Below are 12,781 nucleotides of genomic sequence, written 5' to 3'. Positions count from 1 at the left end.
TAATGTTAATCAAACAACAGAAGACAAAGAGAACATCACTCACTACTCTTGACTGAATATCTTCTGTAGCTTTAATAAGAATCAGTGTATATTTATGTTATACAGTACATGTATATTATTTGTAATATTAAACCTATGAAAACAAATGTAGCAAATGCATAGACTTTTATGTATTAGTTGTTAGAGCCACAATATGACTTCAGATGTACAAATTTTGAATGTAGGGAACACTTTACTGCTTCTTTCAAAAATGCCCGAAATGAACATTCTCTCAGATCTCCCCACAGGAAAAAACTCTGAAAGACAAAAAGGAACTGATGTGCCAGGAGATGAAAAAGAGTAGTCCAGATGTGAGTTTTATGGTTGCAGCCATGAGCAGCACATATTCTTTGTGATTACAAATATGTTTGCACAATTTAAGGTCCTGATATACTCCCAGCTAAGTTCCATTTTTGACCTTCGCTTTGGGGTAAAAAGAAGTTGGAAATGTTTAATCAGTGGTACCTGTTAGTGAACATCTTGTTGCCACAGACACTGTTGAAAACAGTGTTTAGATGAATATGTATTGTGGGGGCCAGCCGAAAACATGGTTCTTCACAATGCGACGTGTCACCTTCAGCACCATGGAGAGCACTGTCACAGAGGACATAAGCCCTGTGTTCCATTCAGAAGGGTTCATCCCTATGCCCTAATCCCTTCAAAAGGTTTACCCTCTGAAGTGAGAGTTTCAAAGGGTTGAAGGGTGTGGGGGACGAAACAACTGTTGGTTGAAATGCCTTTCTGCGTCATCATCCGTGATTACACAAAGGCGCCATCTTCATGGAAAGAATCAGCGCAAAGGATTATGGGCCCCAAAGTGTCCATCAGTTGCACCTTTCATAATCCTTCATTCTGAAGGGCCCATTGAAATGGCCAGTTTTGAACACTTCGGTTTGGAACGACCTTTCAATATGGCTGCCGTGATTGTTTTCACTTCAAAGTGCCCTTCAGAGGGCAATATATCCCATTTGGAATGCACCAAAGGTCAGGGTAGCTAGTAATGTTCAGGACCAGGGATACCTCCTCCAACACAGGTGTGCACCATTTATCCTCTGATAGGGAGCTTCAGCTGCAGGCTGTTGGACCAGTTAGAAGACACATAAAAGAGAACAAAGAGGTCACAGTAAGGTAGAGCTGGGGAGGTGAGCAGACACGGTGGTGGTTGCTGTTTCAGAGCCCAGGTATTAAACCATTTGTACCCCAACCAAGCTCTTGAGGATAGAGGCCTAGTGGTGGATGTGAATAGACTGAACCAGACTGAACTTGTTAACCTGGCATTGAAAATGGTCTACAGAAATAGCTTACATTGCTTTAATCTCGGTTGTGACTTTCTGATTTTTGAGAGTGTGCAATACTTACAATACTTATTCAAGTATTTTACTTGTTTCTCTCCAAGAAATAACTTTCATCTGTTACTAATGATGAAGCAAACATCTTCCTAGCTATTTTCAGAGAGGTAAAATCCTGTCTCTGCTCCTTCTTTGACCACCTCTCCTGCACTTGTTGCTTTTATGCGCAGCATGCTGTAGGTGTTGTCTAATAAACAAAGCTTGATGGGTATAGAATAACAATTTGTGATATTTTAGATGAAGTCATGAGAGTCCACATTCAAATCAAAACAATTTTAACATTACCGTGAAACAGTGATAGATTTGTGGATACGAATCATTCAAATCTCTCTAGCCGATTCATCTAAATATCAATAAGCTGCCACCAGATCAAAGGAAAAGAACATAACCTGTTGTCATCACTTTGGTTTGGCAAGTCAAAGCCTGTCATCCAGATATTTTTAAAGCCATTTGACATATGTCGTGACACAGCATTGAGTTCCCTCTATATAAAATGATTTGTATACAGATTAGGGATGCAACAATACAGTTAACCCACGGTTCAATATGTACCTCGGTTTTTTAACCATGGTTTTCAGTTTGGTGCGGTTCTAATGGCTTGGCAAATCAAAGTGTTTTTTTTTTTCATTATTCTTTGCTTAGGTGCCAGGAACAATAAGGTGATAAGAAGAAAAGAAACTGGTTTTAGTTGCAATTCTCTTTATTTTACTTAAATGCAAAAATGAACTTGTAAACATTCATAGTGTACTGAAAATAGTGAGGTGTAAAAAAAATTAACACTGGTGAACTTCCGGTTGAGCATGTGAGTGAGAAGACGCACTTGAAGTGAGCTCCCGAGCATTTCGATTTCTGAGCTATCATCTACCATCGCAGAACAGGTGAAAGCAGCCACTGACTCTGCTCTTGTCCCGGTTTTTGCGTCTTTCAAGAGTTTTAAATCGAGCATTGAATCACAAGGACGACATATTGACGAGCTCGATCAGCACATGAATGATTACAGTGACCGCATTGTAGCACTGGAACAGACGGTGCTAAAATTGAATTCAGCTAACAAACAACTCACCGAGAAAGCATTGCAATCTCCGGGTCATCGGCATCCCTGAGAGAGCATAAGGGAGCGATCCTGTTACATTTATGTCACAATTTTTCCAGGATGTGCTAGGGTCAGAAATCTTTCCAACTCCCCCACTGCTGGATAGAGTGCACTGTATTGGCCCTGCATCTTTGCTTGACTGGGAAAATCAAAGGCCCAGAGTGATTATCGGTAAAGTAGTGAAACCGCACGATCAAGAAAAGGCATTTCGGTGAGGGAACTGGAACCAGCTCTTCTATCAGAGCCGTAAGGTCTTCATCTTTCCTGATTTCAACTCTAGCGTCGTTAAGCAGAGGGCAGCTATGAGAAATGGCCTGCGTGAGAAGAACGTGAGATTCTTCCTTAGATTCCCGGCTCGCCTGATAATTGACCTTGGCGATTAAAAGTTTCAACTAGACTGTCCCAAAGAACCACAGCGATGGTTTAACGAACGGTATTCAACCTCTCAGGTATCACACAGAGATAAATATGCAAAGAACATCATTCTATTAGCAGTTGTACTCTGCTAATTGATAACTGTTAACCAAGTGAGTTAGGACAATTGTTTTTCATGTTGCCTGAAATTAATGTTTTCTATGTTACTCCATATGTTCAGGAGTGACTTCATGTGACAGATACGAGTAGATATGGCTTCTGAGCATCGGAGGTTCCAGAGTATTGGTGTTCTGCCTCCATTGTTTGGGAATGGAGAGAAGAAAGTGAGTGATGTTCAGGGTAGGGTGGGGGGTGGTTTGATGTGTGGTTTTTCCCCAATTTTATGTATCGTATTTTTTGTTTGTTTTTCTCTTCTTTCATCTGCTTGTGGCCATCTCTTTATTTTTATATTAACCTAGTTTGATGGACAATACAAGAAGCTCAGTTAGATTTTTGAGTTGGAACAAAAACACATTTGAAACTACAAAAACCTGACATTTTATTCCTCCAAGAAACACATCTGTGCCTCAAGGATCAATACAGACTCCAATCTCGTTGGACATCACGTTTTTCATTCCAGCTTTGATTCTAGGTCTAGAGGAGTTGCCATTTTGATTAATAAGACTGTCCACGTTTCTGTTGACAATGTTATTTCTGATGTGAATGGTAGATACCTAATTGTGAAAGGGAAAATTTTACAAACACCAGAAGATCTGGTAAATGAACATGCCCCGAACTTTGATAATGCTCTCTTTGCTCAGAATTTGTTGTCAAGGATTCCAGCTCTGAACACATATCTTCTGATATTTGGGGGATACCTAAACTGTGTTACTGATCCAGATTTAGATAAATCAAGTACTGTTAAGAAAGCTCCCTCTGCTATGTCAAGAGTTTATGGTTCAGAATGGTTATATTGACCCATGGAGACACTTTAATCCTACAGTAAGAAAATATTAATTCTACTCGAATGTCCATCAATCTTTCTCTCATATAGATAATTTTTTTGTCAATAATTCTTTAATTCCTCAGGTTGTAAACTCTGAATATTTACCCATTGTTAGTTCAGATCATGCCCCTCTAAGTCTTGATATTCTTATTTCATTTCACACTTCTCGACCACCCTGGCGGTTCAATTCTTTACTTCTATCTGTTTCAGCATTTTGTGAATATATTTCTAATTGAGTAGATGACTTTCTCCTTACTAACCAGACCAATTCAATCTTTTATTCCTTACTGTGGGAAACTTTGAAGGCCTTTTTAGGAGGACAGATAATTTTTTTACTCTGCTTATGTTAATAAAGAATGGAGGAAAAGGATAAAAAAGTTATCTGAGAATATTTAAGCTTTAGTTGACCAGTATGCTCATAGCCCGACTCCTGAACTACATAAACAGAGGCTTAATTGGCAGGCAGAATTCAATTTGTTATCCACAGGTGAGGCAGAGAGACTTTTGTTACACACACGTGGCAATTACTATGAACACGGGGTTAAGGTCGTCGCCTTTTGGCCCATCAGCTTCGAAACCGAACCACTTCACGCTTTATTACTCAAATAGAGCGGTCCGAATGGCGTGTTAACCTCAGATCCTGTGGAGATTAATTCAGCTTTTGAAAACTTTTATTATTTTCTGTATAAAACTGAAGCTTCTGTCAATTTTGAAGAAATGAACCAATTTCTAAGGCATATCAATTTCCCTAAGGTCGATTCTCTTTCAGTGCCTAAACTTGACGGACCCATTACCTTAGAGGAGACTACTAAATCGATTAATTCATTGCAATCTAAGAAATCCCCTGGCCCAGACGGGTTGCCATCTGAATTTTATAAGAAATTTCATGTCAAATTGGCCCCATTGCTTTTGTCTGTATTTGAGGAATCTTTAGATCTAGGTACGTTACCTCCAACATTGAAACAAGCATCTATAACTCTGTTACCTAAAGATGGGAAAGACCCAACATTATGTAACTCATACAGACCTATTAGCCTCCTCAATGTTGATGTTAAGATTTTAGCCAAAATTTTGGGCTCTCGTTTAGAGGTAGTACTTCCTAGTATTATCTCAAACAGGATTCATTAAAGGACGGTATTCATTTTCTAACATCCGCACTCTTTTTAATATCGTATACTCAAGACAAAACAGTGGCTCCTCTGAGGTAATCATTTCGTTAGACACCGAAAAGGCATTTGATAGGATAGAGTGAGTTTATGTTTTTAGGGTACTGGAGGAGTTCGGTTTTGGGGATGGACTGATATCATGGATATGTTTACTATATACTGACCCTCAAGCTTCAATTTACACCAACAGTGTTAATTCTGAGTATTTCACCTTATCACGGGGTACACGCCAGGGATGCCCCCTATCTCCATTACTTTTTGCCATAGCCATTAAGCCCCTTTCAAAAATGCTTAGAACACTTACTGGAAGATATAATCCGCAACGGAATCGAATATAAATTCTCTCTATACGCTGACGACTTATTACTCTATGTTACTGATCCAATTGCATCTATTCCTGAGTTAATATGTCTGTTAGATGATTTTGGCAAATTTTCTAGGTATCTTTGTGTTAATGTTACCCTTTCTTATTCTGCTTTATAGTCAGCAAATTTTACTCCTTTAGTTCATATATGAAGTCATCTTTTTCAAGATGGGCGGCTCTTCCATTGTCTCCACTAGGCAGGATGAACGCCGTAAAAATGAATATTCTCCCGAAATTTCTTTACCTCTTTCAAGCTGTCCCTTTGTTTCTACCCAAATCTTTCTTCAAGAATATAGACCAGTTAATCTCCTCCTTTATATGGGCAGGTAAAACTCCTAGGCCCGGTTTCACAGACAGGGTTTAAGCCTAGTCCCAGACTAAACTGCCCACTTGAGCTGTCTTAACTCGAAGTGACTTGCACAGATATAGATTCAAATAGTCACAGATTTAGCCTATTCTGGATTAAACAAAGCTGATTGCAAGAGGGAGGATTATAGCTAGTCTATGACTAAATTGAATCTTAAATTAATCCTTCAAGGAGGCAGGTTTAACTCCTGCTTAGCACTGTTTGTGAGAGGAGCATGGAATATCTAAATGAAAACCAACGTGCACAACAGAGGCCTGCAAGAGTACTTTTGGATAGGAGTGATCCATTACATTACTTTGATGACACAGCTTTTCAAGACCGCTTTTGCATGTACAAACAACATGCATTGGAGATAATATCTTTGCTAGAACCTACACTTTCCTGTCTGTCTCTAAGAGGAAGGCCTTTACCCAGTTCTCTCCAAGTTCTGCTCACATTGAGGTTTTTGGCATCTGGGACCTTTCACCGTGAAACTGGTGATTTGTGTGGTGCCAGTGAAGCAACTGTGTGTAGAATAGTTCACGAAGTCTGCAGAGCCATTTGTGAACTGAGGAGTGTTTTCATAAAGTTTCCTGATGCTGCTGACCAAGCCAACTACAGAGTGCAATTTTATGAATATGGGCACTTCCCAGGTGTCATTGGCTGTATAGATGGATGTCATGTTCCCATCAACTCCTGATGCTGAGGAGTACAGGAACCGTAAGAACTGGTTTTCAATCAATGTTCAGGGTGTATGCACACCAAATTTAGAGTTTGCAAACATTGTAGTGCGTTGGAAAGGTTCAACTCATGATTCAAGGATTTTTCTCAACTCCTCATTGTGCGCTCAGTTTCAGAGAGGACAGCATAGTGGACTTCTACTTGGTGACAGTGGATATGGTCAGAGTAACTTTCTATTCACTCCATACATAAATCCCACAACAGTGGAGCAGCAAAGATACAACAGAGCTCATATCCGAACAAGAGGCATAGTTGAACGCATGTTTGGAATATGGAAAAATCGATTCCAGTGTTTACGCAATACACTTCGTTTCAGCCCAAGAAGATGCTGCAAGGTCATCATTGCTACAGCGGTGCTGCACAACTACCTGAAGCAGCGCTGCTGTCCTGATCCTCCAATGGAATATTACGATGAAGCAGATGTGGCAGTGGCTGAGGCAGCCAATGGCCAACGAGGACTTGCACATAGAGCTGCATTCACATTACAGCACTTCAGCTAGATAAGATGAATTTCAATATGGAATGCATTTATTATGGCTTATTTTTCCTTGATAATGTTCTGTACAAAATTAAAACAGCAAAATTTACAAAGTCACTTAAACAATACTGGTTGAAAATGTAAAATAAAATACTTTCACTCATGAATATGTAAATGACAAATTGTTTATTATTTTTTTTTTTTACCCATCTTTTACACACCATGGCTTGTAATCACAGCTGTCTCCTTACTGTATCTTTTTTGTATCATACCTCTTTCTTCCAACTTCATATCCAATTCAACCTGTAGAATTCTCATTTTCATTTCATGCTCTTCCTTCATAAATTGTAATTTTTTGCTCATGAAATTCTCTGGCTAACTTTTCATGGATGGTCATCCTGCTTGCTCTATTCTGAAAGGTGGTGGCAGCATCTTTTGTCAGGGATGCTGGAGCAGATGTGGAGGGCACACACTGTGCTCTGGCTCTTCCAACTTGTTCAGATCCCTCTGTTCTGTGGGGAAAAAAAAAACACAGAAGCATAAATAAACTCACATGATCCTTAAGAAGAATAAAGATTGACAGAGTGGAATATGTACCAAAGGAAGTAACCAATTTCTTTCTTACGTACCATTTGTGCTCAGTTCTTCATCTGAACTGTTCAAGTGATCATCATCTGCAGGCCCGTAGCCAGGGGGGGTTCGGGTGGTTCGAACGACCCACCCCATCCAGCCAAAGGTCCAGAATTTATGTGCTTTTTTTTTTTTTTTAAATAAACAAGTGTTCTTTTAAATAACATTAAATATGTTTTTATTAAATACCTTTGCATTTTGATTTGCATTTAATTCATTGCAAATTGAATTCCAAGCACTCCTTTTCTTTTGTTCACTAGCAGTAGTGTGGGTTTTACTTTCAATAACTGGATAGTTTGTCAAAATTTGTTTTAGTAGTGTTTTTTCATACTCACTAAAGTTTTTTGAACGAATTCTTTTTGCCTCTGCCATTGCTTCGTGTCAAGATTTAAACCAACAATAGTGTTTTGTAGTCCATTTCAGGTTTTAATGAACACCATCAGACCAACAGCATGTGCTTATACTCAACCTAATCAGGCCTATCTCAGGTGTTCTCATTTAAGCTTACTTAAGTTACTCCAGGACTCTACCTCTGACTAACTAAGCCTATTTTAAGATACGTTCATGAAAGGTACTTAAATGCCCTAGATTAACTAGTACTGATTAAGGCCTACTCCTGGCTTATATTAAGCCCTGTCTGTGAAACCGGGCCCTAGAGTTTCCAACAATTTTGCTCCAAAGAAGTAGACTAAGTGGAGGGCTTTCCTTGCCTGATTTTATGTATTATTATTGGGCGGCAAACATTCAGAAATTGGTGTTCTGGGTACAAGCCTCCTCTTTACCATGGGGCAACTTAGAAGCCAAGTCTTGTACTTCAACATCTCTCCCTGCTGTGGTGTTCTCTTCTCTCCCCATGTCCCCGTCACTTTACACAGATAATCCTATAGTGTGCGCTTCTCTCAAAATATTCTTTCAATTTCGTCATTTTAAATTTACCTCGGCATCAACCGTGGCTCCTATACATAATAATCATCTTTTTCTTCCTCCTTTTTCAGATTCTGCATTCTCTTTCTGGGAAAAGAAAGGTCTGAAATGCTTTGAAGATCTCTTTATTAATAATGTGTTTGCGAATTTTTCTGAATTATCCTCATTATTTAATCTGCTTCCTTCTCACCTATTTCGTAACTTTCAAATTAGGCATTGTGCCTCATCTCTGTTTTCTGGGTTTCCTTCCCTGCCTTCAAGGTCTCCATGGGAAGAGGCATTTACACTGAATCTTCATATGGGTGGGATTATTTCTAAGATATATGCAATTACCTTGTCAAATGATAATTCTCACACCAATAAAACTATCAGGGCTTGGGAAGAAGAACTTGATTTAGAGTTTGAGGATGACTACTGGTGTGGAGTTTTAGACAATGTACGCACCACCACTTCATGTGCTAGACTTAGCTTTATACAATTTAAAACGATCCACAGAGATCATTTTTCAAAGACAAAACTTTCTAAAATATATCCCAATGTTTCAGATGTGTGTGACAAATGTAAACTTTCACCATGTTGTCACGGCTGTGTAGAGTAAGACGAGCAATGACGGAATATAACGAAAAGTCTTCAATAATAATCCACAAACGGTAACTCCAGGCAGACACAGAAGGGAAACACACGCGCCAACATAACTTTAACATCCGACAACCGAACACTGAACAGAATCCAACATATAAAGGAGTGCTAACAATACAATGACAGGTGTGAGTGATTAACCAATAATTACTTAACGAAACGGAACAGGAAAGACCACATATGGACACAAGAGGGAGAAACCAACAAAACCGTCCAATGGGGGTGTGACACAGGGCAAAACCAACACAAACAGTCCAAGGAGTCTGACACATGTAACCGTAGCCATATGTTTGTATTCTGTCCCAAGTTGCAAAATGTTTGGAATTCTTTCTTTAAAATAGTTTCTGATGTCTTAGGGGTCAAATTAGTTGATTGTCCTTTGATTGCAATCTTTGGGGTTCCTTCTCAGTGTCAGCCTTTAAACTGGAGACAGGCTGATATTGTGGATTTTGCATCTCTTCTTGCCAGGCGTAGAAAACTGTTGTCTTGGCCTCCTCACAACCCCCCTCTATTTCATTGTGGTTGAAAGATTTGGCCTTCTTTTTAAAACGTGAAAAAATTAAATACAATATTACTGACAAGATGGAAGACGATGCTGACATGTATAGGCAAAGACGAATGTTGTATATCCAAGCGAACATGTTAGTCAGGAAATTTCATTACTGCTCTGATGATGTGAAAGTGCACTTGTTTCGTGCTTATTGTACCCCTATGTATGCAGCCCTATTATGGGTCAACTACAACTACTAAGGAGACCATGCGCAAACTGCAGGTAGCATATAATGATTGTCTGAGGATACTGTTGAAGAAGCCCAGGAGCAGCAGTGCAAGTAAGCTTTTTTGTGACTTGAGGCTAAGCTGTTTACAGGCCCGTTTGAGGAACCTAATGTATAAGTTTATGTGTCGACTTGATGAGTCACAAAACTGTATTATAGTAAGGCTCACAAGTCCCAGGTGTAGTTCGGTCCGATATCAATCACATCTATGGAAGCATTGGTATGAGTGCCTTTTAAGACTCTTGTGAAAAAGGGTGTATTTTATATGTTTATGTAACTGTTTTTTTTTGTTTGTTTTTGTATATGTTGTTTGTATATGTTGTATGTCCTGCTATTGGGCCTAGGGCCTGTAATAAAGAGGAAGAAGAAGAATATCAGAGGTAGGGGACAATTAGTTTTTTTTGAAAAATGCAACAATTTATCACATTCTTTAATTATTTAAAAACCTTAGACTTGGATTCAGTGGAGGTATATATAGAGAGAGACATATTATTGTTTTATTTCATTTATTTTTTTTAATTATCATTATTTGTATATTTATTTATTTATTTATTATTATTATTATTATTATTATTTTTTGCATGTATGTATAAATGCACACTGTATGTGTGAGAGTGAGTGTTCATGGCTAAATGATCTGCATAGCCAAAACCACACAAAATAAGAATTAGAAATTAATAAAAGAAAGTTGTCAGACCCATTGGACTGTTTTTGTGTGTTTTTTCCCCTTGTGTTTCCCTTATTTGGTCTTCCTGTTCCGTTTCCTATTTATTACGTCACTGTTTGATTGTTCACCTGTCTCTCCCTGATTGGTTGTTTCTCTGTATTTAAGTTTGGTTGTGTCCTCTGTTTGATTGTCATTCCGTCAGTTCGTACGTCATCCTGTTTTGTCAGATCTTTGGGTTTACGTTGTGGTTGCTGTTCCCTGCTGTTTCCTGTCCGTTCCGTTTCATTGTGGATTATTTAATAAACTTTATATGCATTGGACCTCCTCTCTCCTCCTCGTCATTCTCCGCACACAACGCAAGCGTGACAAAAGTAAATTATGATCTCAATATTTATTTTTGGTATTCAATAGATTACATTTTTGAAAATATTTTTTTGGAGTGATGGAGAAACAGAACTTTTTTCATTTGAAAAAAAATAAGTGAGTGAATGAATAAATATGTTCATTCATTCTCTTTGCATTTACAGTTTTAATGAACATTTTATTCAGTTGACTCGTTTTTTCAAAAAAGTTTGTTTCTCCATCACTTCGTGCCTGTGACAGAGTTTACCCTTAAATGATTCATGATAAACGGAGCAACTCCTCTGATCCTCATGCGTGGATGAGCTATACTCATTTATTCAGTTATCTAAACTGGTTGTTTTGATTTCAACACTTTAAAAGCCTGAAAACAATCCTTTCCTCAGATGCAGGTGCGCAGCTGTGTGACGTCATGCCGTCACTTCAAAATAAAAGTCCTGTGCCCTCGTTACAAATAAGACAAATCCACATACAGAAAACATTTAAATGATTGCTAAGATACAGATGATTCATTCAAAGGATGAGTTACAGGATCCCAAAAGCTATTAATACCACTGAGCTTTTTCAAAAGCTTCTGACTTCTAAACAAAGTGATCGCAATTCATAATAAAGACCATTAGTGATTTCTCAATGAAAGATGAAGTATCTTGGTCTTCATATTACAGAAGATTAAAAATAACTTTAAATATGCTAAAGCAATTAAGAATTTGTAGAATCAGAATGAGTTTTGTGATTGCAATGAAAACTTTTTGCTCTAATTAACTAAAACTGAAAACTTGAGGAGACCCAAAGGATGCGGTCAATCAGGAAGGTCTTTTCAAGAATTTAATTTAATTTAATTTGTTTTAGGTGAAAGGCATCTGAACTGCAGTTTGCTGTATGTACTCATTTTATGGCATTCATGAAATGCGGTGACATAGACCTGAATTTGTAGTCATTTATTTTTTATTTGCAGTAAAGAACAACAAAAGATACAGTGCGAACAAAACAAACAGTATGTACAAAGGATACAAGCAATCTTTCAATAATAAACAAATTATAGATCAAAGATTAACAGGAAAAGTACTATAACAGAAACAATTCTTAAGAAGTAGAGAGAAGTCAAAAACAAAAATTAATAAATAAAATAAAAAGGAAGAAGAGAGGAGGGCATACAAATAGAAATAAGTATATTAAGGAAGAATATTAAACATGGCACAAATTCTAGATGTTTTTACAGCTTTCTTGTTAATAGATGTTGAAATTGTATTTAAATACAACTTCAGTTCTTGTATTAAGATGTTAAAGTGGGGCTTACATTTAGTATATTTACATTTATGGACATAAAACTTTCCAATAACAACAGGAGATTTATACAAAAACTGGCATTAAATAAATTCTACAAATTTACAAATTTCCAAAGAGATGGCCTTTAAAACTATATTAAATTCTTTCCTAGATATGAAAATTGATATCTTAAAATAAAATCAGAATAACTGTACAGATTGCCATCATTGTCAAATAATTGATTCACTAACATCACTCCATTACTGAACCAGTTTGCAAGAAACAAAGATTTCTTCTTATGTAAAATATTACAATTGTTCCAAATAAAAAGAGGAGAGGGAGGAAATGTTGTTTTTTCAATACTCTCTAAAAACATTTTATGTAAGAAAGGAGCCAATTTCTGATTAAACGCTTTATAAATCTCTGCAGATAGCCCATCGGTACCGGGGGAGTTGTTACTTTTTAGATTATCGATTGAGTCAACAATTTCTGAAAGACTAATAGGTGCATCACATAGACCACAACCTTCATCACTAATTTTTTTAATGTGCGATAAGGAATCCAAAAATTCAGTGGCTGATTC

Source organism: Labeo rohita, chromosome 4, assembly GCF_022985175.1.
Source record: "Labeo rohita strain BAU-BD-2019 chromosome 4, IGBB_LRoh.1.0, whole genome shotgun sequence".
Classification (NCBI taxonomy): Eukaryota; Metazoa; Chordata; class Actinopteri; order Cypriniformes; family Cyprinidae; genus Labeo; species Labeo rohita.
This window is presented reverse-complemented; position numbering follows the sequence as displayed.